At 43.8% G+C, this 27,059-nt stretch overlaps 1 protein-coding gene across 2 annotated transcripts in view; it reads right to left on the bottom strand.

The window, feature by feature from the left end:
- The window catches only part of PRP40C (pre-mRNA-processing protein 40C), a 55,967-nt gene extending 29,261 nt beyond the window's left edge, over nucleotides 1-26,706 (bottom strand). Inside the window, exon 1 of one of the 2 annotated variants that reach the window (XM_087682958.1) lies at nucleotides 26,333-26,706. The gene's annotated coding sequence lies outside the window, so the exon portion shown is untranslated. The remainder of the gene's footprint in view (nucleotides 1-26,332) is intronic. The other variant, XM_087682956.1, reaches the window with a different exon arrangement.
- Between the last annotated feature and the right edge of the window lie 353 nt (nucleotides 26,707-27,059).

The following is a 27,059-nucleotide window of genomic DNA, read 5'->3' as shown; positions in this document are numbered from 1 at the left end:
AGCTGCCACTAGGGAGAAGCCCCTTAAGCTTTATAACATGACACTGAATGCCCGAGGTGGCATAAAAAATGAATGCATTGCAAGTAACCCAAATATACCAACAACCCCAAAATCTCAAAAAGTGAAAGAGGATCTTCATATGAGGCTGTTGTAGACCATTGTATTTAGCTTTACCAAAAAACCAATCAAGCAAACACCCGTGCCCACCACCACAAGCCAAATGTCCAAGAGAAGGGCCCAAATCTTCCCAACAAAAGGGCATGAAATGAATATGTGACGAGAAGACTCAACCACAATACTATAGAAAAAACAATTCCCATTAGAAATACCTCTATAGTGAAGGGCCAACGCAAGAGGGAGGCTCCCCACCAATGTTCTCCAAACGAATACATTGCATTTGAAAGGCATACCGCACCTTATTGATCCATCCCTCCATTGTTGCCAATTTCCACCATGCTTTAGATTTGTGCAATCCCCAAAGAGAATGGGCTTTGGAGGTAATCCATGCACGGACTCTGATCAAGAGATGATGGATCTGATTAACTGAAGAGGACCGAAGGGTCAAATGCCTTGTACGATCCTAGACCTGCTAAGGGCAATCGGAATCTAGAATAGGAAAGGATTGCCAGTCCTACAAGAGATCGAAGACACTACCCCAAAGATCACTATAGCCATGCGGTACCCAAAAACTCTCTCTCTCTCTCTCTCTCTCTCTCTCTCTCCCCCCCAAAAAAAAAACCTAAACGCTAAAACACACACACACTATGAAAATCTCTCCCTGTCCATCTCATTCATCCTTTCAAGGTTCTACTCGGGTTCCACTCTCTCTACTCCCTCAAGCACTCTAGCCATCACAAGCTCTCTACTTCCTCAAGCATATCAAACTTTGAATGTTTGAAGAATATTGTGTTTTAAGTCCAAACATTAAGTTAGACTTTAAATTATATGTTAAAAAGATGTTAATTAAACGTAGCATCAAACATAGGGCCAAGATTTATTGGCCCGAGAAGCATGGTACTAGTATAATCAAACACCATCGAACATGAGACTATGATTACAAGGAAGATCAATCTATAGTGAAATTTGAGTTGTTCAGTGGTATGCAAGAAAAGATAAAAGCATCCACTTGCTTGCAACATTCATGGGGCAACTTCACAAATTCTTCAAAAGTGCTGGAGATAACAACCTTTGTAAAGGGTAATGCACTACAATGGTGGAGCACTCTTCTCGTGCAAGGGAAGGCACTAAACACTTGAGTACATTTAAGTAAGTTTTCTCTTATGTATGGCTAACAAACAAGTTTGAGGCAAATGTGATGATAGCTTGGCATAAGTTAGATGTTGAACAATACAAGGACTCAAATGAGTATGACTCAAGGCTTTGGGCAGCATTGTTGTCAATTATTTCATTCTAAGATGTGCCTACGTCAAAACAAATTGAGAAGCATTGTCGTGGACTATTCAAGGAGATTTGAGGTTATTGTACAAAGACAAAAAGTGACCAGCACGGCTGGACTAATTGAGAATGCAACAGCAAATGCATTGCCAAAAGGTCACATTACAGGTTTCAAGGGCAAAAAGCCCATTTGTACAAAGAAAAATGAGAAAGTGTAGACTCCCTTCAAGGCTGATTTTCAGCAAGCCATGAAGTTTAAAAACACAACAATTATTGGTGATACAACCCAAGCTGAATGTAAAGCTGTATATGGTGTTCAAAAGTGCTTTAGTTGTGAAAAAGAAGGGCACATGACATGTGATTGTCCTCAGCATAAAGTGGATGAAACCACTAATGCAAAACAAAAAAAAGACAAGTCTAGGCCATCTGTAGGATTGGTACCAGATATAGTTGGTGAGCAGCCAAATGGAGATGCAACAGAGTTACATCATGCCTGGGGCAAGGTTAGAGATCAGCAAGCATTGATATTTTTTTATCTTGGTGTTGGCACGAATTTTATATCTCCAAGGTTCACGGCAAAGCTTGGCATCTATGAGGATGAGATGGGTCCTATGAGTGAGGCAAGTTTGGCCTACAGTCTAGCTCCTGTTTCCAGCCCTCCACACGCTGATTGCTGCTATTTCTGCCTGGCGACTGACTGCTGTTCATCTGCACTGCTGTCGTACAGCCTGCCACGCCAGCAAACTGCTGTGTTTGCAGGCTCCAGCTGCCACCCTGACAGTTTTCTCTCTCCTGTCTGCAGTCGCTGCAGTCTTTCTCTCTCCTGCAAGCTGTCCTGCTTGCATTTTCAGTCTCTCTCTCTCTCCTGCAAGCTGTCATGCCTATGTTTTCAGTCTTTCTCCTACAGGCTCCGTTTTTAGTCTTTCTCTCTCCTCACTGCTATTTGCATCAGATCCAGCTTCTCACTGCTACGTTTGCTGGTGTTCGACATCTGGAGGCTGCCTTGCTGCGATTCGGGATCCGTTCGAAGTATGACACACTCTCCAGCTCATTATCCCTGCGTTTTCAGTCTTTCTCCTACAGGCTCCGTTTTTAGTCTTTCTCTCTCCTCACTGCTATTTGCATCAGATCCAGCTTCTCACTGCTGCGTTTGCTGGTGTTCGACATCCGGAGGCTGCCTTGCTGCGATTCAGGATCCGTTCGGAGTATGACACACTCTCTAGCTCATTATCCCTACCTGATCCTAGAGATACAGGAGTTCGAGGTTCAATATTCATTCACTGCATAGTGTGTTTGCTGCATGAGCATCGTATTATTAGTAGTCATATCATTTCACTTATTCACTCTGTTCATTGTCTCTGAGTTACTCTAACCCTAACCCTAACTGTGTTCTTTTTATCAGTCTGTGCTTTGTCGTACGGTTTCTATTTATGTTTCTGTGTTAGGGTATTTTTCTTTACATGGTATCAAAGCTTGGTACTCTTTGAGAAACCTAGGCCTTTGATCTAAAAGCTCTTCGCAAGAAGCAAGAACAACAGTAGGTTCAAATGACTTCGAACACATCAACACCGATTCAGTCTCCAGATCAGCCTATGCTGAGAACCGAGCAAGAGTTGGCTGATCAGCTTGCTCCACAAAGTTCCGACATGGTGGGAGAAACATCCGAGTACATGGAAGAAAAGATAGGCAAGCTGACCTCTGAGGAATATAAACTGATCATAGCCTATCGACAAAAGAAGATTGAGGAGCTCGACCGAAGGATTGTCCTTCAAGAAAAGCTTCTAAATGAAGGTATGCATGGATTTCACTCTTCAGATGTTACGCGTAAGTCTGATGATGTTGCAAGGCTGTCGAGACCTCCATCAAGGATGGGCCCCCCCCTCTTGGAGAGTAAGATCCGGAGTATGTTCCATTTTTTCAGACTCTTTCATCCTCTCCGGTGCAAGATACTTTCGTCTTTTGTGCCTTCTTCTTTTACCTCTTCTGTTTTGCAATATACCGGTAGAGATCATGTGCAAGAAAGAGTCCAGTCTGTTGACTACAGAAAAGGTCCTCTAGAGAACCAATTCTTGTATGTTAGCACACGTCACGGGGATTATAAAAAAAAGCCATGCAACTCTTCTTCTGTCCTTCCTTCTTTTCCATCTACTTCACATAATCAGAATGAATTTGGTGTTCTTTTCACTTCATTATATGGTATATCATCATCTTCACAGTTTCATTTTCAGTCTTTAAATGATAAAAATAAACAAAAAGAATCTGCACCTCATACACCTCACTTTCAAAACCCACCCATCCCACCACATTCTTCCGTTGCTTCATCACTTCCATTTACACCATTTACATTGCCATTTCAGACACCTCATGTTGCACCGCACATTACTCCGGGGGGTTATGGAAACATAGGCACATCCTTTAGGACCTCATCCTTCCCTCACCCGCATGGTGTTCCACCTACCTCATACACACTTTCGAGATCATTGCAGCCTGGGCATCCCACTCAGTCTCTCCCGAGTGTGGATCAGTTGCCTCCACAGTTCGCCTCCGTGGCATTGCCTAGTGGACCTTCTGGTCAAGGCTACTGTGTCCCAGTGTCTCCACCTACACTGGCGCCTTATGGAAACATTCATGTTCTAGTGCCTCCGCATCAAACGGCACTCATTGGACACTTGCAGCCTACTTCTGCCTACCCACCTCTTCCCCCTGCCAAGAATGCATTTAATGACAAGACTCGTTTTAACGGATCAAACTTTACTACTTAGTCGAATTTGATGAGACATGTCCTTGATTCACAGAACCTATGGGATCTAGTGCAGGAGTTGGAACCCCAACCCGATCCCACATTTGTTCTATACGAGGTCGTCCGCTCATGGAAGGCTAGGAATGCCTCCGCTATTGTCAAGCTGATGCAAGGCTTATTGCCAGAGTTTCATTCTCAGCTTCAGCATTTCGACTTAGCGTCAGAGCGATGGGCACACTTGACTGACCGCTATGCGGCTCGAGATAGGACCCGTCGTATTAATCTTGACCATGAGCTTCAACTTTTCAAAATCACTGATCGGGATGACTTGAAAGTCAAGTTGGCTGAGTATCGGCGTCTCCTCCCTGAATTCTACACTACGGGGACTTCCAAGTCCTCTGACGATCAGGTCACATTATTCCTAAATAAACTCCCCAAGAAATACTTCAATTTTGTGGAAGGAATAGTTTCAAAGCCTACCATGCCTACATTCTATAAATTTGAGTGTCAACTGTTGCGTTACGCACGGTTGTTCGATCAGTTTAATATGAATTCCTTTTCAGAGGGGGCTCTTCTTGCTCATTCTCAGAAAGGGCAACAAGGGAAGGGTAAACCAAACCAAACCTCCACTTAAAATCAAAATCAAACTCAAAAGCTAAATCAATCTGGGGATTCTCAAGGAAACTCCCAGTCACAACTCAATAGGTATTATCAACATTGTCAAAAGGCTGGCCATTTTGACGACGAGTGTCAATCAAAGGCACAAGGCACAGCACCAAAACCTAAGTCTCAGACCCCCATCCCTCAGTCGGGTAACCCCCAGCAAGAGAGGCAGGGTGATGGCAAGGGGCAATTTAAGGTCAGACTCACACTATCTCCGCACAAGCATCTTAGTTGACAACATTCTCAACTCTAGAGGGCTTGTCTAAGTAGTCTGCAGAGGCCCATATCGTCTCCATAGAGACATCAGATGCGAGTCTCATCCACATCTGTGAGTTGCCTCCCAACGAGGATATTGCACAGGCCCACTCGTCACAGTCAAGCACTTCAGCTCCAGTTTGGATTGTGGACAGTGGAGCTACACATAACATGACTCCTATAGAGGACATTTTCCATACCCGAGCCCCTACAGCCGGGCGGGTCCATGTAGAAAACAACTCCTCGGTCAAGATTTAAGCTCAAGGTTGCGTCAATTTTGCCACTGACAAGGGTCCAAATCTGGCTTCGCTGGACAATGTATATCATGTCTCTCAACTTGGGATGAACTTGTTATCTGTTCAACAGCTTTGCCGATTGGGGCGAGCAATTTTCTTTACAGCGACCACAATCGAGGTCATTGACTCTCTGACTAGTTTAGTGATTGCTCGCGGTGAGACACAGCCTAATGGCCTAGACCACATGACACATTTTCTGACCGAGCCAACCACCGAAGGCTTTGTGTTCCATAGCTTCCAAGCCTTAGCCACATCTCAGGAGCCTACGCACAATGAGCATCTTTAGCATTTTTGCTAAGGGCATCTTGGTTATGACTCACTTTATGAGTTGTCACGCCGTGAGCTAGTTGAGGGCCTTCCATGCCTGAAGCTAGCTCAAATATCTGTACAGCATGTCAGCTCAGGAAGTAGCACCATATCCCATTTCCTCAGTAGTCTACACATAGAGCTGAGGAGCCTCTAAGAATCATTCATGTTAATCTTTGTGGGCCGACATCCACTGCCGCTTTGAACAACGCGCTGTACTTTTTTTTAATAGTGGATCATCATTCTCAATACATGTGGGTGTACTTCCTTAAACATAAGTCAGATGCTTTCACATAGTTTTCTGCTTGGGTGCTGCCGGTTCATAATCAGACTGGTCGTCATGTTGGGTGCATGAGGAGTGATAGCGGTGGTAAGTTTATCTCCCACAAGTTTTCCGAGTTTATATAGAGGCATGGCATTTCTCGCCAGCTCACCTCTACCAACTCCCCCTCTCAGAATGGAGTCGTAGAGCGTAGGAACTGCATAGTCATGGAAATGGCACGCTCTATGCTATTCGCAGCAGAGCTTCCTGAGCGCCGTTGGGTCGAGGTTGTTAACACTTCAGTGTATATCCTCATCCGGTGTCCAACTGCGGCTCTTCCTCAGAAGACCCCATATGAGGTATTTTTTGGCTCTAGGCCTCTTATTTCCCACTTTAAAATCTTCGGGTGTCGTGCGTACACACACACGCCTGATGACAAGATACGTAAGCTTACCACTTCGGATCAAACATGGTCAGTGGCCACGCCTATTGATCCTACTGTCCACTTGTCGAAGGATACCCTAGGATAGCCCTTCGATGCACACACCTATCATTCTGTTGTAGGAAAACTTCTTTGGTTAATTCACACTAGGCCAGATTTAGCTTGCTCAGTTAGCATACTCAGTCAGTATTTCACAGCACCTAGGATGTCACGTTGAATTGCATGTCTTCGTGTGTTGCGTTATTTGCGATGTACTTTTTCTTATGGCTTGACATATGGTTCTGGTTTATGTTTGCAAGGGTACACTGATTCTGATTGGGCAGGAGATCCTGACACCCGACATTCCCATGGCGGCTACCTCTTTACCTTGGGCACGGCTCCCATTTCTTGGTCCAGCCGTAAGCAAGAGACGGTGGCAGCTTCCACGGCTAAGGCTGAGTACCGGGCTCTCTTCAATGGCACCACCGAGGCCATCTATCTGAGGAGTTTACTGGCGACGCTTCATTTTCCATATGACTCTCCCACAATTGTCTACTGCAACAACAGAGTGCCATTGCCCTTGCGGGCAATCCGATCATCACACCACGGACACGGTATGTGGAAGTCCACTTCCACTTTTCCAGAGAGCAGGTTGAGCTAGGCACTATTCGCCTAGAGTTTGTGCCTTCATCAGATAATTTTGCAGATATCTTGACCAAAGCAGTCAATTGGCCCGTTCTTCAGTACCTGCTACCCAAGATCGGCTTGGGTAACCCTCCCCTACTTCTTCAGCTTAACGGGGAGAGGGTACTTCCCTCTTGCTTTCCTTCCAGTTTGAGAGGGGGCAACTCCTACTCTTGATCATGACAGTGATGATGCTTACAGTTTTTTAGACATTACATTCACTTATTCTTTTGAATTGTATTATGGGCATTTGTAACTTCATCCGCACTATCAAGATGACATGATTGTAAAAGGGCACTTGGACAAGCAAACACTTCCCCTGCGAGGGCATTGTCCCAGTGGCACCGTTACATAGCATATTGCATGAGCATGACATCTTGCATCTCCCTTTGCATTACCCTATGCATTGGCATTCTGTTCATGTCAATATGCATCTGTGCGCATTTATCCCTTTTCGATCTTTTGGAGTGGTCGACTCTAAGATCCACCATATTCGTAGCATAACACATGGCAGTTCTCCTAAAGGCAATTTCCCTACCCTTGCTTGCTTGCTTGCTTTGCTTGTCTTGCTAAGCCCACCGTTTTTTTTTTGTCTCTCACATATTCAACACATGATTGGCACATACACTCACTTTTATCATCCTTAGACACTTACCCTCGTCAACGCGAGGGATTGGCTTGCTAGTTTTGTGAATAACTTGGGTTTAAAACTCTCTTTATCTTTTCGTATATGTCACTTAATCGGCCGCTGCCCCTATATTACTTGTGTATTTTCAAAACACTTTTCCAAAAAAAAAAAAATCCATTGTTGATTCCATCCGCCTTTGTAGACCTTGGTAGGCCCTTGGGCAGCCGACGAGCACCCTTGGTTCGATGCCCTGACCTCTCTAGGGTGATTACTTGGGCTCCCTTGGTAAGATATCCATCGCCTCTGTAGTCTTGGTAGGCCACTGGGCAGCCAATGTGCACCTTTTGTCCGATGCCTTGGCTGCTTTGGGATGGGACGCCTTGGGGTAAATCAAAATTTAGACTGGCCTACTTTTCTAGCCCTATTTTGGGCTTGAGAGGGGGGGTTGTGCTAAAAAATGCACTTACCCACTTAAACAACCCCAAAACATGCTTAGTTTAGACTTATTTTAGCCAAAACCCTAAAACGGGGAGCGGATCGAGAAAGTTAAGTGGGAGAGGATCTAGAATCCTAATTTTCTATAAATTGGCGGCCAGCCCTCCACTCTTTCACAATCTCGTTTTTGCACGTTTCAGGTGTTACCAGCTTGCTGCCCATACCACGGTCATGGAGGACATCTCAGCCCTTGCTGTCCATCATTGTTCCCTACAATCTAGCACATGTTTCCAACCCTCCACACGCTGATTGCTGTCGTTTCTGCCTTGCAACTAACTGTTGTTCATCTGCACTGCTGTCGTATAGCCTGCCACGCCAGCAAACTGCTGCATTTGCAGGCTCTAGCTGCTGCCCTGACAGTTTTCTCTCTCCTATTTGCAGTCGCTGCAGTCTTTCTCTCTCCTGCAAGCTGTCTTGCCTGCATTTTGAGTCTCTCTCTTCTACAAGCTCCATTTTTAGTCTTTCTCTCCTGTAGGCTCCGTTTTTAGTCTTTCTCTCTCCTCACTGATGTCTGCATCAGATCCAACTTCTCGCTACTGCGTTTGCTGGTGTTCAACATCCGGAGGCTGCCTTGCTGCAATTCGGGATCCGTTCGGAGTACGACACTCTCTCCAGCTCATTACCCCTGCCCTGATCCTAGAGATATAAGAGTTTGAAGTTTAGTATTCATTCACTGCATAGTGTGTTTGCTGCATGAGCATCGTATTATTAGTAGTCATATCATTTCATTTATTCACTGTGTTCATTGTCTCTGAGTTACTCTAACCCTAACCCTAACTGTGTTCTTTTTATCAATCTATGCTTTGTCGTACGGTTTCTGTTTATATTTCTGTGTTAGGGTATTTTTCTTTACACTTGTCACTTAGAGCAAGCTACTCCCATCATTAGATAGCTCCATTTTCATGTGTAGAGTTATGTGGACCATGAGGAATTTCACCTTATGCCTTTGGAAGGCTATGATGTTTTATCAAGCATGCCTTGGTGTCACCATGTTCATGCTTTGGTGGATGCATATAACAGGAAGATTGCTCTTGTGCATAGATGCAAGAAACATGTACTTGATGTAAAGCTTAAGGGAGAGTCAGCCACTGCCTAAGTAATGAAACATCATCTTTCTGTTAGCCTGCTCTTATTCAGTCTCAGTCTGTCATCTCCTGGTTGTGAGCTCCTGTCAGAGTCTGACAGGAGACAGAGGAGCTCTGTCAGTGTGTTTTTAGGCTGCTTCAGTCAGCATGCAGCCTTGGGCATTTTACAGCCCAGATCTGGGCTGTTTTTGGGGTGACTGCCCATTATTTTGGGCAGTCGGACCAGTTCTGGTCAGTCGGACCAGATCTGGCCATAGTCGGCCAGATCTGGCCAGGTCGGCCAGTTTAGCTGGTCGGCCAGTTTTCTGGCTGGGGGCTATTTATAGCAGCCCCCCCCAGTCAGTCCTGTATTCATGCTCTGCAGGTACAGCACTGCTCTCTCCGTCTCCGTCTCCGGCATTGGTGCTGCCTCTGCTTCCAGTCTGTCCTGGTTCCCTCACTGACGCTCTGGGCTGCGTGCAGGGACTGTTCTGTCCATTCCAGTGTATTCAGCATTCATCTCAGTCAGTGCAGACTTTCTTCCTTCATTCTCTGCTTCCTCTCTCCTCTCCTCTGTGTTCGTGTTCTTCTTTCGCTGCGCACTCTCACATGGTATCATCGCCTGATTGAGAGCACGGAGGACGAGAGAAATACCTTACTGCTGCTGCCCACAGTTCCACAACAGCCAGGCGATTCCTTCAGGCAGCTGCCAACAGGTCCATCCCAGCCAGGCGACTGCATCAGAAGGCTGTACAGCCTGCGTTTGCTGTACACAGGGGCTGCCACATCATCCAGTGACGCAGCAACCCTGCGTTTGCTGCCAGGCGACCTCTTCTGCTGCAGGGCGACCCTCCTACAGCTTGCGTTTTGCTGTTTTGCAGGTCGCTTCTACCCCGGCTGCTCCTATCCTGCAGGCGACCTCTGTCTGGGCTTATTCCCGGTGCTGGTGGTCTCGATTCTGGTGTTCAACATCAGATCTATTTGCGTTTTGCAGATCCAAGTGTTTGTAGGCACTCTCTGCCTGCATCTTGGTGGTTGGTGACCACATTGTTGGTCCTATTTCGTCAGCGGCACAACTTTCTTTGGTATTTTGCAAATTGGAAGATGTCTTACCAGTTTTCAGGCTTTGAAGGCTCAGAGGATGAGCTTCTTTCTCATCATTCCTCTGAGCGGAGGCGGGACTATCATGAAGTTCGACATCGGGAAGACCCTCCTCGCACTCGTCCTTCTTCAGTCCATGCATCTCAGAGGGTTCCATCTACTGCGAAGGTTTCTTCAATGAAGACTACATCAACTGTGCGGATGCCTTCCTTGATTCCCTCTATCCAGGTGCCGATTCTCCCTTCCTTTCCGAAGGAAGACAAATTGGATGGTTCCAACTATTCCCTATGGTCATGCAAGGTGGCTTGCATCCTTGATACCTTTGATCTGTGGGAGCTTGTTTCTTCGCCCATCGACCGACCCCCCGTGGATTCGTGCGATGGCACCTCTATGGACCGTGCAGCCTTATGGGATAGGCTCAACTCACGAGCCCGTTCCTTTCTTTTTATGAGTCTCCATGATTCTGTTCTTGTACATGTTCACAGGTTAAAGACCGCGGCGGAAGTATGGACAAAGCTTGCGTCTTTGTATCAGCACAAGACATTTGCCCACAAGATTTCCCTGGAGAAGAAGTTGCGGATGCTCAGTCTTGATGGTTCTTCTTCCATGAAGGAGCACATCACGAAGATGGAGGATATGCGAGGCGAGCTAGCCTCTCTTGGTTGTCTGATATCGTCTGAGGATATGGCGATGATTCTGTTGACTCAGCTGCCATCACCCCGTTATGATGTCTTCTACACCAGCCTCATCACTACGAGAACCCGTGAAACTCTCCTATGGGAGGAGCTTTCCCCGCTTGTCTTGGAGCATGACGAGCGACTCAAAGAGGTGGGAGCCAATGGCTCCACCAAGGCATTTACGGCTGCCACAGGTGGTGGCAAGAAGAAGAAACAAAAGAAGGAGAAGTCCAAGGACAAGAAGGAGGAAGATAAGAAGGATGCGAAGGAGAAGAAGCCCAAGTGTCCCCATTGTGGGAAGGGCACTCATCCCGAGGAGAAGTGTTGGCAGAAGTATCCCCATTTGAAGCCTAAGGAGAAGGACTCGAAGGCGGCCCCAGCCACAACAGAATCTGCGTTTGTGCATCTCTTTGTTGAGGAAGACACTGCCCTAGCTTCTACCACACAGGAGAAGCCTTGGCTCGTCGACAGTGGAGCATCTTCACATATGACCTTCCGTCAGGATTGGCTTCAGGATCTTCGTTCCAGAGGGGGTACAGTCACCATTGGTGACAATTCTAAAGTTCCTGTTCATGGAGTGGGGACTTTACCTATGTTTTCTGACAGGCGGTCTTCCTCCGCCAAAGTTCTCTATGTGCCTGATTTGGGTTTTAACCTATTATCTGTGCATGGTCTTACTCAGTTAGGTACCCGAGTCATTTTTACTCAGGATGCAGTCACAGTGGAGGATGCTTCTACAGGTGATGCTCTTTGGACAGGTACACAGGAGGGTGGGCTTTATACGCTCACAGCCTTGGCTACGCGGGCTTCCCATGAGCTTGGGCTGCTCTGGCATGCTCGGTATGGTCATTTGAACCTTGATTCTCTTTGCCGGGCTTCTAAGAGGAAGATGGTGGAGGGACTTCCTGATTTCCCTCCTCTTCACACTTTACGCCCTAGCTGCTTGAGGGGCAAGCAGCACCGGCAGCCTCACCCGCAGGTTGCTTCTAGGAGGGCTACTTCTCCGCTTGAGTTGGTTCATACCGACCTTTGCAGACCTATGGGCACGGCCTCCCTTGGGAAGGCCAAGTATTTGATGCTGATTGTGGACGACTTTAGTCGTTATGTGTGGCCTTATTTCTTGGAGTACAAGAGCGAGGCGTACTCCCGTTTCTGTGAGTGGCAGGTGTTTGTGGAGACCCAAACAACTTCCAAGGTCCGTGGTGTTCGAGCTGATCACGGTGGAGAGTTCACTTCTCACCTTTTCTCTCAGTTTTGCAGGGATCATGGTATTCGGGTGGAGTATTCCCATCCGAACACACCATCAGAGAATGGTGTGGTGGAGCGTGCGAATCGGACCATGATTGAGATGGCCCGATCTATGCTGGAGCATAGGAGTCTTCCTCATTTCCTTTGGGGTGAGGCGGTGGCTACAGCGGTGCATATTCGCAACCGCTCTCCGACTTCGGCGTTACAGGACATGACTCCATATGAGGCTTTCTTTGGAAAGAAGCCTTCCGTGTCCCACTTTCGCATCTTTGGGTGCGATGCTTTTGTCCATGTGGACAAGAAGAAGAGGAAGACGAAGTTCGACTCTAAGTCGAGAAAGCTTATCTTCGTTGGTTATAGTACGACCACGAAGGGATATCGGCTCTACGACCCGACGACTTGGCAGGTTGAGGTGAGCAGGGATGTGATCTTTGATGAGGCTTCGGCCTCTGAGGATCCGATTGATGGTTCTATTTCAGATGTTTCTTCATCTTCGACGGACCCCCCCCACCTTCTCTCCCTTTACTTCCTTCCAGGATCACCCTTAGCACCCCCTATATTCCTCCTCCTTCGGCTTCCCTTTCCCCTTTGGTGGATGTGCCTTCGTCTTCTACGAGCTCTTCTACCGCCACTTCGGGATCTTCATGGGATATACAGCCTTCTTCAGATGCGGAGGATTTACCTTTACTCGGTGAGGGGGAGTCCCTCTCCGATTTGGGTGCTTTACAGGTTCCGGAGACCCCCCAGTCTCCCTCACAGAAGGAGTCTCTCAGGATTCCTTTATGGTATCGCCGGCTCATGCAAGATTCAGGTGTTACTCACTTTCCTGCTTCTTCTTCAGGTCCTCGTCGATCAGCCCGTTTACAGGCCCAGCGGGACAGTTCACTATGTGTGAACTATGCTCTTATGTCACAGATTCTTCAGGATTCCGAGCCTTCCACTGTGGAGGAGACTCTTGCATAGGATATTTGGAGACAGGCTATGCAGGCCGAGCTCGACTCCATCGAGCGAAACCATACATGGGAGCTTGTACCGCGTCCCGCGAAACGGAAGGTAATTGGTGTGAAATGGGTCTTTAAGACCAAATATCTTGCAGATGGCTCCTTGGACAAGCACAAAGCTAGGCTTGTTGCCAAGGGTTTTGCCCAGCGTGCAGGGTTGGATTACTTTGAGACTTTTGCTCCTACAGCTAGGATGTCCACCATCCGAGTGCTTTTGGCTCTTGCTGCTCATCACCGTTGGCCTGTCTATCAGATGGACGTCAAGTCTGCTTTTCTGAATGGCGTTCTTGAGGAGGAGATTTATGTTTCACAACCTCCTGGTTTTCTTGTGCAGGGGAAGGAGGATCATGTCTACAGGCTGCGGAAGGCTCTTTATGGCCTAAAGCAGGATCCTCGTGCTTGGTACCAGCGGATTGACCGCTTCTTTCTACAGAGTGGCTTTGCGCGCTCCGCTTATGATCCCAACCTCTACTTACGGGTTGTGGATTCTCTTTCGGTGTTCCTCATCTTGTATGTGGATAATCTTATCATTACAGGGAGCGACACTCAGCAGGTGGAGCATACACGGTCCATTCTACATCAGGAGTTTGACATGACGGATCTAGGGATCCTTCACTTCTTTCTAGGTCTGGAGATCTATCAAATGGCACAGGGCATTTTTATCTCGCAGCACACGTACATCTCCGAGCTTCTTTCGGAGTTTGATATGGCTAAGTGTCGGCCTATCTCATGCCCTATGGACCCTGAGTCCAAGCTTTTGACAGCTGGAGTTCCTCTTCTCGATCCCACCCGTTACAGGTGCCTTGTCGGCTCTCTTATCTGGCTGCTTCACACTCGGCCGGATATCTACTTTGTGGTGGCTTTATTGTCTTCCTTTATGCAGACTCCTACCCAGGATCACTGGCAGGCGGCCTTGCGGGTTCTTCGCTATTTGCAGGGGACTCGATCCTTTGGGATCATGTATGGAGATGGGATTACCCTTTCTGGATGGAGTGATTCTGATTGGGCAGGTGATGTGGATTCGCGACGATCCACTACATGTTATGCTTTCACCCTTGGATCTGGTGCTGTCTCTTGGAGCAGCAAGAAGCAGCCTACTGTGGCCCTTTCTTCTACAGAGGCTGAGTATCGGGCCCTATGTTCGACCGCTATGGAGGCAGTTTGGCTCCGTCGCTTACTCGCGGAGATTGGCTTTTCCCAGACCGGACCTACGGAGCTGCGCGTGGATAACCAGAGTGCTCTTGCTCTGGCCAAGAACCCGGTGTTTCATGCTCGTACGAAGCACATTGAGGTTCAGTATCACTATGTTCGAGAGCGGATCGTGGATTCGGAGCTGGTGGTGGTCTATTGTCCTACGGCGGCCAATCCAGCTGATCTCTTTACGAAGCCGTTGCCTCAGGCTTCTCTGCTTCATCACATGCGGTTCTTGGGTCTTCAGACTCTCCCAGGAGTTGAGAGGGGGTGTTAGCCTGCTCTTATTCAGTCTCAGTCTGTCATCTCCTGGTTGTGAGCTCCTGTCAGAGTCTGACAGGAGACAGAGGAGCTCTGTCAGTGTGTTTTTAGGCTGCTTCAGTCAGCATGCAGCCTTGGGCATTTTACAGCCCAGATCTGGGCTGTTTTTGGGGTGACTGCCCATTATTTTGGGCAGTCGGACCAGTTCTGGTCAGTCGGACCAGTTTTGGTCAGTCGGACCAGATCTGGCCATAGTCGGCCAGATCTGGCCAGGTCGGCCAGTTTAGCTGGTCGGCCAGTTTTCTGGCTGGGGGCTATTTATAGCAGCCCCCCCCAGTCAGTCCTGTATTCATGCTCTGCAGGTACAGCACTGCTCTCTCCGTCTCCGTCTCCGGCATTGGTGCTGCCTCTGCTTCCAGTCTGTCCTGGTTCCCTCACTGACGCTCCGGGCTGCGTGCAGGGACTGTTCTGTCCATTCCAGTGTATTCAGCATTCATCTCAGTCAGTGCAGACTTTCTTCCTTCATTCTCTGCTTCCTCTCTCCTCTCCTCTGTGTTCATGTTCTTCTTTTGCTGCGCACTCTCACACTTTCTACGTACTTGGTTTATGTAACAAATGGTGCCAACAATGATCCTAAGTTGGATAAAGCAAGAACGGAATTCTTAAATGAATTTAAGGATTGTTTTCGAGAGAGTAAGCCAAGAGAGCTTCCCCTTGAGAGGCTTAAGGATCATGGTATAAGAAACCGGTCTATGACTCACATAAAGCAGTAGTTCCTTCAATGAATACCTGGTCTTTTTACACACGCACACAAACAAAAACCTCACTCTCTCACTCAACATCAGATTGGCCCCGAAGACCGGCGCCCCTCTCGGTATTTCTTTATCAATTAAAAGATGGAAAGTTACAAAAAATGAGATGTTCCAAATGTAGTTGTTAGGTACGAAAAGTACGGAATGGTACGGTACAATAAAATACAATACTAAATGGTACCTTAAGATTTTATAAGGTACGGTACGATATTAGTACAAAAAAAAAAATTTAACTTCATTATTTTGAACTATAGATGATAGAACAAATGTTAAGAGTCTAAATAGCAATGCTATTGGAGTATATAAGATGATACTTGAGGGTAACACGCCAAAACCTCTATGGTATATGCCGCATGCGCAACATGCGCTACAACTTACAAGTATATACATAGGAGTGGATACATCATACATGAATAATCATACAAATAAGAGGCATGTATGCTTGAGAGAGAGAAGGTTGAGAGAGAGAGAGAGAGGAGAAATGACATGAGATGCTTTATTAACGTCTACAAGAGGGCAAAATGACCTGTGAGACCAACAATTACCAAACAACCTACCAATGGTTTTGGTAAAAGATTTATGAATTTTGTTATGGTTTTGTTTGGCATTGCTAAGGCTAAAGTAGCTACCGATGATACATTCACTAATCCGTGTACTCTCAGAAGGTACATTAGCCCAAGCTATTCTCTGGCCTAGTTTTATTAGCAATGTGTACTAATGCTTTGGGTTGGGTGGTGCAAAATGAGCTGTGAACAAAGGTAAAATCGATAGGATTAAGCTACTTGATGATTCTCAAATGGTGCTGAATTTATTTATTGATGACAGTAACATATTGTGAAAAATGATAGGACATCAATTAGAAATGTTTGGAACTGCTTGAATACCTTATGTATGGCCTTTGGCTCTAGGATAAATCATAACCAAACATGTATAAGGAGTCTAATCAAGCTTCCACCACCTTTCTTGGTTGATCGATAAAGGCTACAAAATCACCACCACCACCACAACAACAACAATCAACAACAACCCCCCCGCAAAAAAACAAAAAAAAAAGTGCTTGTTTTTTTGTACGAATTCGTACGGTACGGTATGGTACGAACCGTATAGTGCGAACCAATTCGTACTACGTACGAGTGCAACTATGATTCCAAAATGCATAACATGTGAGCAGTTGGTTTTCATCTTTTCTGAGTAAATCTCAGCTACATAAGGACAATACAGCATATCCAAAACAACATTCCTTTTAGAAAAACATTTTCTGTGACCTTATACTCAATAATTCATGTGCAGAATTGCAGTCTGCAAAACTCTATATTTATTGTTTTTACTGTCCAGCATATCCACAACAACATCCCTTTTAGGAAAACACTTTCCTTGACCATAACTCAATGATTCATGTGCAGAATTGCATTTTACAAAACTCTATATTTACTGTTTTTTTACTATCCAGCATATCCAGAACAACATCCCTTTTAGGAAAACACTTTCTGTGACCATAACTCAATGATTCACGTGCAGAATTGCAGTCTGCGAAACTTTGTATTTATTGTTTTTACTGTCCAGCATATCCAGAACAGCATCCCTTTTACCCTGGCATCATTCCAACAGTAAAACAGTCCCACAAACAGCACTAAATCAGAGCTTAAAAACCATGTTCCTGTGTAGCATGGTCATCACTTTCTTTAGTTCCTGCATCGGAGAAGCCATCAGCTGCTCTTGAACCTCAACAGTGAGGCTCTTGCCTCAACAAAAGTGCAAAGAAAACACAGAATTGTACTTTCGATAAAATCAATCCATAATGCAGAGCATTTCTTTTGAGAATAGAGAGAGAATTGACCAGAGGAAGCAAGCTCTACCTCCATACATGAGTCAGAGACGAAGAAGTACTCTCCATAGCTGATGTACTTGCAGCAATCTGCCCTCCGCTCCTCAAAACTTCACTCTCAAATCTGCCCCTCATGCCTATTACGTTTTTTTTTTAAATGCTCTCTCTCTCTTTTGGGAATTTGTGCCACATGGCATACATATAACAATTTTTCCGTTTAAACCTTCCGGTCTAAAATTCTCCATGATCGGTGCAAAATTTGACCTCGGCACAGATCAGAGAATTAATCATTGTGCAAAAACAAAGATAATGACACGAACTGATTCTGGGGTCCAAAAATAGTAACTCTCTAAATTTTAGGGATGGTAACCCTTACATTCTTCAAGTTGTTCTGAGTAACTTTTATCATTGCAACCACATCAAAAAGTGTAATGTGGCTTAGTTACGGTGACTTTTATTCCGTGAGCATTTTAACATGTGCATCTTCTATCTTGGCCAGGCTCATTGTCCTGCACCATCTCCAGTGGCTAAGCACACAGTCCCAAACCACTGGCATTCTATTCTTCAGTGTCCATTCAATCCGGTCCCAAGGCTCAAACAAACCATTAGTCAAATTTATTCCAATGGTTGCCTCTTCTGGCCATGCAAAGATCCTAGCTTAATCCAAGAGAATTCTAGGGGTGAAAAGCAACAGAAACTAAAGAAAAGAAAAATAAAATATTTATATAAGTAAATAAGGAAAACGACTGCAAAAAGTATCACCACCTGGTGACAGTATAGATCTAGTGTCAGGTAATACACAACCAAACAAAGCACCATACAGGGTTACTGTAGTCCAATAACAGGGAATCATGAGTCGTGAGTGAATTGTTAGTAAAGGGACTGATACAACCTAGTTCATCACCCTTTTTGTTCACATATGCTTCTGGTCTACAAAAAAGATCGCTCATGGTAAATATGCATAGATTACCATGTCTTCAATAAGAATATCATCAAGAATTGTTTCCATAAGGATTGATATCCTTCATCGGTTTGAGGATTCTGTAGTTTTCAGCTACATACACTTGAAAAGTGGGATACCATCAAATACGCATTAGGCCTAAGGATGTACATAAGACAACTTTCAAGACTATATTTGCTTTATAAGTTTCTGGCTATGCCATTTGAGCTTACAAATGCACCTCGGCCATTTAATCGCATGATTGATCGTGTCTTCAAATCATATCACTCTTTCGTTGACACCTTTAATGGCATCATTGTGTATTCAAGGAATGAGGCAAAGCATAGGAATCGTTTGGCAATTGTATTTTCAAAACTCAAAAAGCATAGGCTGGTCATTAATGCAAGAAGAGCAAATCCTTCTTGGGGGAGATTCACTTCTTAGGGCACATAGTATCCAAGGATGGGTTGCATATGGGCCTAGTGAAAGTCGAAGCAATACATAGCTGATCTCAATTTAAAAAATCTACATGATGTATATAGTTTTTTGGGCTTGTGCCTATAGTATTGTAAGTTCATTCATTACTTTGTAGAGATTGTTTCGCCTTTTTATGCTTTCAAAAAAAAAGATATACCTTTCAAATGGACTGAAAAGGAAATTGCAACTTTTGAAAAGTTCAAAGAAAAGCTTAGTTCCGGTCCAATATTGATCTAGCCACATCTTCGAAAAGCTTTTCTTGTCCAATGTGAGGCACGCAAGATTGTCATTGGTGCAATCTTGATGTAGGAATGACATGTAATAGCTTATGAAAGGAAAGTATTGGAAGGTGCAAAAAAGAATTTACAACTCTATGAAAAAGAAGAGTCGGCTGTAATTCACGCCCTTTCTACCTGAAAACACTTTTTGCTCGCAGCTAATTTCACTATGCAAACAAATCATCCTCACCCAAACAAAGCTATCTAAGAAGCATATGTGTTGGGCAAACTTATCCATGTTTTACTTTTAGAGAATGCACGTGGAAGGTAAAAAGAATGTTATGGCTGAAGGTACAAAGAATCTTGTAGTTGATGCATTGTCTATGAAACCACAAGTTTCAGCAGTGTCCACTGGCTAACATGAGTTACATGAGATGAGGACATAGAATGCAAAGGATGGGGACTTTGCCAAAGTGTATGATCAAATAGTTGATGGTTAGCACCGTGAGCATTACACTCTCAAAAATGGTTTTTTAATAATGCATGGATGATTATGTATCACAAAGCAACTCAGAATTAAGGTTCTCCTTGAAAGCCATACTCCACCATATACAAAGCATAGGGACATTAATGCTACTCTTAAGGTAGTTAAGCTTCTTTTATTGGCCAACTTTGAGACGTGATGTTGACCACGATGTCACATCTGACCATTAGAAGGCCCAGTGTCAAAACTGCATTTAAATTAGAAGGTTGCGTCTAACCTTTAGAAGGCATTGAGCTTGTTACAACCTCTACATGTTCCAAATAGAACATGGGAAAGCATAGCCATGGATTTTATATTAAATCTTCTGGGGACACCTACAAGGAATAATGGAATAAGAATTGTGACAAGAAATCTTATGGCAAGAGTCTTCATGTAAAACATCTTCAAGTATCATGGTATGCCTTTGTCTATCATCAGTGTAACAAGGATCTACAAATGACTACTCTATTTTGAAGAGGCACATTTGAAAACATGGGCATTTTGCTGAAATTTTCATCTTTCTTTCATCCACAAATTAATGGTTAATCTAAAGAGGCCAGCTCTATTGTCTTCCGTCTTTTGAAATGCCATATATCATGGCATGAGTCAAAATGGGAACAATATTTGCCACTTGTTGAGTTTGCCTACAACAATATAGTTTGAAGCAAACAAGTATGTAGAGAATTTGGATGATGCCTATAGGTGTGTTAAGCTAGCTCTCCAAAAGACTGGAGCATAGCAAAAGAAAGGAGCAGACCGTCATTGCAAGGCCCTAGAGTTAGCACAGGGTAATTGGGTTCTTTTATACCTTGAAAAGACCAAGTTATGGAAAGGAAAGGCAAGTCTCTTTCCCAAGCTAAAGCATGCATTATGATAATCCTTTTCAAGCATATCACGAGATCAATAAAGTGGCTTATAGGTTGAGGCTTCTTGGTCATTAGAAGATTCATAATGCATTCCATGTGAGTCTATTGAGCAATGAGACCATTGTGTGGGTTTATCCCTGTCGAAGCTATTGATGAGGTTCAATTGGAAGTTGATGATTTGGATAAGATCCTTGTTTCCTATTCACGTTTGGGCACATAAAGAAAGGAAGGTTAAGGATAAAGTTTACTGTCATGCATTTCAATTGGAGCCAACTTTCGTTATAGCTCCATTGGGCATAGCAAAGTGCATATCCGAAGCATTGTCTAATGCTTAAGAGGGGGGTAGCACTTTCACTCCTAGTTAGATATGCTTAAATATCTAATGGTTGCTTAGTATACTTTATGTTCATTCAAGAAACTATATTCTGACAATATATTTGCTTTGAGACCTACTATGATCATTGTTCTAGACATTGTGTATGTTGATATGCAGTTCTTTATGAATGTTTATCATAGCACTGAGTATCATAATTTTTGGACAACTGTGAGTGGATTACACTTGTGGGCATGTATATTGCAGCAGAAAGTGCACATGTTGCTAGAGTTATTTTTTATGTTACATGTCAACGTACTTGTTTCTATATGCCTTTGGTTTATAAACACATGCAATTGCGACAAATGGGCTTAATTACTTAACTAAAATGAACTCTAATTCTAGGACCCCAAGCCATTGGCACAATGACCATTATACTAGAAGTGAAAGATTTGACCCTGAGACATGCAATTGGACAAAAGGGCATGCTCTATGGTACAAGGATAGGGCAAAACAAAAAATGTGTAATACAAAACTTTCATTACATTGAAAGATTGCACCTTAGAATTAAAGTACATTGAAAGTTTTGCCGAGCAAGCAGCTCACTTAGGGAACTTAAGGTATAAAGCGCACCCTAAGCTTTAATTTGGTCCTATGGGTAGCTCACTTAACATTAATGATCGAGTCATTCATTAGCCCTTAATCAAAAACGAGATTTGATTAAGAAGCAGCTAGTAACTCATTTAGAAACTTGATTTTGGCTATTTGGGGCTCTCTCTCTCTCTTATTTTTGAATTTGCTAAAGTTTAAAGAGTTGCAACAGCAAGAGGAAATGCACGCTTGCTGGTTTTTGTGGTTTACAACAGGAACAAAATACTACTATATAATGATATCAACAGTAGGGTGGCCTACTCCAGTAGAAAACACAGCAACAACAGCCCAAAACAAGTAATAAAGTGCTCCGAAAGATGTCAACATATGGGCAGCAAGTCGCTAATGATGTGGCAAGATGGCTGGTAGCTGGGACAGCCTTGTCCATTAATGGTGATGTTCTCCTAGCAAGTGACAGCAACCAAGATGAAGGCAGTAGCTGAAGATAGACCAGCAATAGCTCCGAATGAGATATAGGCAGCAATGTGATGGTAGGTGGCTGAAAGTTGAAGGCTAAGGTGGTGACTAGGAAGGTATAAATGGGATACCTACAACTGTGAAACTAGCCTTCCTCCTCGGATAGGGTGGTAAATCCCTGATTACAACTTAATTACAGCAGCAAACGATAAATGTAAATCTGAAAATACAAATTTACCTACTGATCTTGGACAATGCACACCCGATTGGCCCCAAAATTGGCGCCCCTTTCGGTATTTCTTTAGCTTTAATGAAGAAAAAGTTCATTTACAATGGGATTCTTCCAATCCCTTTCGGTATTTCAACTCCCCTTGTTATCCAAAGTGGCCAACAAGTCTTCAATCTATTTTGCTCCTTGATTTAGGCACTCAATTGGCCTTCACCCACTTCATAGACGATGGAAATGCCCCAAATTCAACGGCTGGCTAGTCCTCCACCTAAATTCAACTAAAATTCACATTCAGCCTTGTTGAATCCAAGTCTTGGAGCTTTCAATTTCTAGCACGCTTTCCAAGGTTGCTGCTAAACCCTAATCTCTGTTGTAAATTGGGGTTTATAGCAGAGAAATTTGCAATTTCTCAACCTCCAAGGGTCCAAATGCTGAGATCTTCGAAGCAAGGCTATGAAATGGCTGGGAGATGAGAGGAAAAGCTGTAAAGAGAGAAAATTCAGAGTTTTGTCACAAAAAATAACTGAAAATCAGTCAAGTGCAGCTGTTGCCCTACCACAACGGCATGTAGATGCAAAGAACTGAAGAAAATCACTCATTTACTGCTACTGCCCTACCTCAACAGCCTCTAGATGATGTCTCTTACTGTTGATTGGTCTTCTTTTGCCCTTGGATGCCTCAAAAGGTCCTCCAATGGCTGCAAATCAGACCAACAGCCTCCCCTCCCTCTCTCTTGCAGACTGAATTTATATTAATTCGAGTCAGTTCTCATGAGGATATGTATTTTTGAAACCTCACTTAGCATGTGAATTAATTTTTAATCACACTCCATTCCCGAGTGCCTGTGCCCCATCTTTGACCATCAGATTGGCACTAGGTACCATTAAACGCCACTTCTCTAGTGTCACCAACTAACACTTATGGCCAAATGGATGACTTAGGCCAACAACTAGCGCCAGATACCACCGAGTACCTGTGCGGCATAACTTATAGCAACTTTTGCCTTTGACATCCCATGATTTCTTTAGGTCTCAAGCTCGTAAATTTACTTTAACCCCAGTTGCAGCTCACATGTGCATCATTTACTTAATCATGTGATTAAAAATTAATCCACATGTAAGTGAGGTTTCAAAAATACATGTCCTCATGAGAACTGACTCGAATTTTGGTGCATTTGCCTAACACAATTTCTTTTAGGTAATCAGCATCCTACTTTTTGAGGCTGTTTTAAGAATAATAAAATAGAAGATACCAAAAAATAATAACTGATTAGTGCAAACCCTAATTTTAGTGGTTTACCAATATGCCAAACACAAACAGAATAGCACTTGGAGAACCTCAAATAACATGGCAGCAAGTTGAAGAGGTGAGAGATTATGGAGACAATGATGACTACGGAGGCAACCATGATTTGAAAGGAGAGAGAGAACCAAGACAATGACCTAAAATATTTTATGTTTTCTTGACATGGATGTAGAGGATGGGCCCTAAGGAGCTTGCCAGAGATGGCAAGCCACAGGGTCCCAAGAACTAGAATCTCAACAAACATGACAAGTAGCTTAGAGAACTTGGAGGTTGGGAGTTGGCAAAGACAGCGAGAAACTAGTTACTAGGCATTGGGCAAAGTTGCTAATTGGGCACAATAGTAGGGAGACTACAACTAAGCAATAATGGCAAGTTCTTAGTGCATAGAATAGGAAGGCATGACGCATCGCTATCAGCAGCAGTGTGGGAAGATGAGAAAAGGTACAACATGATATGCCCAAGTTGATGTGTTGAGTCCAACGTACCCCTACCACAAAGTCCCCTTTTGGGATCCCACCCACACTTCCCCCCATCCCAATCCCCTAACATGTCGGGGCATTACCCTTGTGGCGATTGGTCAAAATGAAATGAACCAATTCAGGATGCAAGGGACAACGCGTCCAAAAAATATTACAGACCCCCATCCCCTACATCCCGTGTTGTTACGTCTAAGCCAATTGTCCCTACCATAAATTCTAATTCTCGTTTTCATTTATTCAATTCTTTTTTAGACTGGTTTAATAGCCAAACTTTTTATAATTAATTGAAAGCAATTTCTTGGTGGCTATGCAAGTCAAACAATAGGCAAATGCCATTACATTATCTATTGTTGGTAACATAGAGTCAACAAACTTACACTATATTTTCCTTTTGTTGGGCACTTCACAATACCCCAAAGACTAGGGACCCGAGGGGTCTCAAATCTAAGGCAACTCAAACCCCAACCAAAAATAGTAGCATCCTAGACTTATCTAGACAAGGAGAAAGCTTCTTCAATGGCCCCTTCTCTTGCAATTGGCCAAAATCCTGGTACTTCTAAGGTTTCTTGGGACTTCACATTACCTATGTAGAGATGCAAACATTGTAGTATCCTCACCTTTATTATGCATGGGAACATTTTCTTCAACGGCCCCCTCTCTTGCAACCGGTTAGAGTCTTGGTACTTCTAGGTTTCTTGGAGTTTCATGTTACCTACATAGAGATGCAAACATTGTAGTTTCCTAGCCTCTCCTGGGCATAGGGACATTTTCTCTAATAACCCCCTCTCTTGTAGCTAGCAAGATTCTTGGCACTTCTAGATTTCTTGGAGCTCCATGTTGCCTACATAGAGGCACCCTCTTGTATAATCTTGTCACTTCATTTTAGTGCATGCCCCTCTAACATTCACTTATACATGTAAGATTGCCTCTCCTTTTTCTAAATCTTGTGTCTCATTGCCGTTCAAGTCTACATACCCATATCAATCGATAGTACACACACCACTTACATAACTTGAACAACACTAGAACATATTAGATTCTCACTTGCACACAAAAAGAATCTAGTGCTAGATTCATAAAGCAAAGAAGTCAAAATGATGGTATCATGGATTGTATCACCATACAAGTTTACCGAATATGCACATAGAGACTAATTACTTGAGTTGCGGACAGTTTTCAATGCAAGCACTTTTTAAAAATACTTCATAACATGCTTTTGATGAAGGGATTCCTAGAATCACAAAGAGTCCTTAGATTTTAGGAAGCCTCTAAATAATGAGAGTTGCAACCTTGATGTAAAAAGGCTATGTAAAGTAAAGATCCAACTGAATAGATAAGTGTCCCTACACTCATCACATAAGCTTTCAAGTATCCTTCTACTTGCCCAAACTTTTATGACTAGACATTACCTCTTTTGACCTTACTTTCCCTCTTAACCCAAAAAGATTCTTTTATATGAATATGCTTCTTTTACCTTTCATGACTCTTTGACTATAAATCAGCCCCTAGCACATGTAAATGGTAACAATACATCTCTTCTTGATCACCACTTAGTTACAACATAAGAATTCTAAATCTAATCCAAACGAAACAGACCCACATAAAGAAACAAGCATTCAATGTAATTGCACAACATGTCTTCTAGTGCGACTAAAGATTTTTGCCTCCATTGTGAATCAACACCTCAATGCGATTCAATGTCTCGCAAATAATTTTTTAAAAAGTTGCCAACAATCGATTCCTCATCAAATCATATTGGGCTTATCAAGACTTGACCATAAACCCTCTAGGCACATTGTCTATTGGTGAGGATAGTAAAAACTAGACCCAATGGAGATGAAGGCCATTATATTAAACTTTGGGTAACGAAAAGTAAAGAATGTGCTTCAATTTGTAAAGCTATGGACAAGGAAATCGGAACACATCAATATTGGACTTTCAAGCATAGATCGTTTCATCTTCCAAATAAAAGTGTCAAAATAACAAGTGGTTGAAGTAAAATTTTGGAAAAAGCAAAAGCATCACCTAGGCCCAAGTACCAAACAAACCATGAGAAAGAACTCATAAGATCTCATCTCTCACAACCATTGTAGAAAAATTCACAAATGTGTCAAACACTGAATTGGAGGATTTTACACTGCACCATGCTTCCTAAGTGTGGTTCAACACAATTATAAAGTGCAACAAAAAAAATTAAAGTCAATTCTCATCTCATGTTTGCTTCAAAGAACTTAAATCCGATCATTGAAGCTGTTAGCATCACTGTGGCTAGAAGAAAACTTCTTGAAAGTGCTATACTATCCAGCATGAGCAGCCTATGGTCACTGCTGTAATCTCAATAACTCAACAATCAACTGCACTCTGTGAATGATTTGCTAAGATTGGTACAAAAATCCACAGTGCATATGGAAGGTTGATGAAACATGATAAGTCACCAAAGCTAGGAGATCGTTACTTCAGCAAAAGAACAAAAACCATCAAAGCAGAGCTGCATGGAACTCGCCAAATAGATAAAAGCACTAACATAAGAATTCCTTTATTAACCCTAAGAAATACCGTCAACTATGCAGGTGGCATGTAAGCTGTTACCTGGAAAGAAAGCCGTGCGGCGCGCGCAGTCTCTATCTCTGTGTGTTTTCTATCTGATCGAAATGCTTCACAAGCCGGTTAAGGTGCATATATGCTGCGAAGTCCCGGAGACCGGCGAAACCTGCTGGATGTTGCAATTTCCTGCCTCGACCGAGCAAATGGTGCCTAGTTTCTCCTCGCCGTGTGGCGACTCAGCGTGTCCGAGGAAAAGCCAGCTTCAATGCTTCTTCGTCTGCTTCGCGGATTTTGTTATGTTCTTCTCTACACCGGCCGGACACTCGCCCCAGTTTTTTGAAACCTTTCTTGTTCTGCTTAAGGCCCTTTTGACATGGGGCTTATAAGGAGGGGCAGAGCTTATATAGTTGTTGTTGTGACAATCCGAGTGTCCAAGGCACTCTATCTAGTCCCTTGCATCGAACTAAGCAAACTTTGTGAGGTAGCCTCATAAGCGCCGCCCTCCCCCCCGCGGAGAGCCCCCTGCGGAGAGTGCGGGCATGTGCTTTCTCAAACCAAGCATGAGTATGGGCACAATAGTTTTACACACTAAAAGGACACAATTTGCAAAAATGTAAAAAGTAACAAGGGTTCACTATCGCATGCAAGAGCATTGCCCTTTTTTGCTACATGGGAGAGAGAGGGGGGGGAGAGAGAGCTTAGAGCACCCTTTTTCATTAATTTTCTACAATAAACTATTCTTTCTCGAAAAGCAAGATATCCATGGATTTCA

The sequence above is a fragment of the Lygodium microphyllum genome, chromosome 8 (assembly GCF_053477565.2).
Source record: "Lygodium microphyllum isolate KBCC chromosome 8, Lygodium_microphyllum_v1.1.10, whole genome shotgun sequence".
NCBI classification, from domain to species: domain Eukaryota; kingdom Viridiplantae; phylum Streptophyta; class Polypodiopsida; order Schizaeales; family Lygodiaceae; genus Lygodium; species Lygodium microphyllum.
Note: the sequence above shows the minus strand (reverse complement) of the source record. Positions and strands in the feature narration are given on the sequence as shown.